General features: G+C 40.5%; 1 pseudogene; it reads right to left on the bottom strand.

Annotated features, from left to right (window-relative positions):
- Positions 1 to 674: 674 nt before the first annotated feature.
- Positions 675 to 790, bottom strand: LOC111722404 (annotated as a pseudogene).
- Between the last annotated feature and the right edge of the window lie 301 nt (positions 791 to 1,091).

Raw genomic sequence — 1,091 nt, 5'->3', positions numbered from 1 at the left:
TTTCATGGGCCTGTAGCCCTCAAAACCATTTTATAGATTTTGATTTCTACTTGTGTCCAGAATCATCTATAGGTGTGTGTCCAGTTGCTCCAGCGACTGAACGAGGTAGCTCAAATGAATATCCCTCCTCTTAATTGAATTTGTTCCTTTTAGAGATCAATTTCTTTAATGATCATTGCACCACATTTGTGTGGGTCTATGTTTGGCTCTCCATTCTATTCCTTTATTTTATTTTATTTCATTTTATTTTTTGGACAGGAAGTAGGATTTATTATTGGGAGGTACAAATGAGAGGCAGCACAGTGTAAGTCCTCATGAGTGCAGGGCCCACCGCTTGTTCAGAGAGACACCGATGGGGATGTATTTGACCTCACGGCCATCTAAAATGAGCCACTTCTCAGCTGCTGTGTCTTCAAATTCATCTGAGTTAAACTTGGTTAAGCCACATTTCTGGGAGATAAGAATTGTCTGGTGGCCATTGAACTTGAACATGGCCCTGCAAAGGGCCTCAATCACATGTGCCTATTCTGTAGTTTGGTGCAGATGGGTGTGATGGCTTGGCTAAAGTGAACCCTGGCCACTGCCCTGGGGCTTTCCAAAGGCACCACACATACCTAGTTTGGAGCCTAGATTTGGACAGGACAAGGACTGACATTTGAACATGTATTGGAAAGGACTGTCTCCAAGGTCCCTTAGAGCAACCTATATAAACAACAGGCTGCGTGCACAACTAAGGAGGCTGCTGTTTGCAGGCATTGTCTAGTCCATTATTTGTCTATTCTTTCACCAGTGCCACACTGCCTATATTATCAAACATTTATAAACGTCTTGAAATTGGACAGTCTGTCCTCTGACTTAGTTCTTTTTCAATATTGTGTCTGCTGTTCTATTTTGCCTTTCCAGAAAAACTTTACAATCAAGTTGTAGAGTTGACGTGCTGTGATTTGATTGGTATTATGCTGAATTTATAGATGAGTTGAGAAGAACATCTTAACGATACTGAGTCCTCTTCAATAAGAATGTGGAATATTTCTTCATTTACTTAGATCTTGTTCAGTTCCTTTAATCAGAGTTTTATAGTTCTCCTTTTA

This window comes from Otolemur garnettii, unplaced genomic scaffold (genome assembly GCF_000181295.1).
Source record: "Otolemur garnettii isolate 467f Iridium unplaced genomic scaffold, OtoGar3 scaffold00246, whole genome shotgun sequence".
NCBI lineage: Eukaryota > Metazoa > Chordata > Mammalia > Primates > Galagidae > Otolemur > Otolemur garnettii.
Note: the sequence above shows the minus strand (reverse complement) of the source record. Positions and strands in the feature narration are given on the sequence as shown.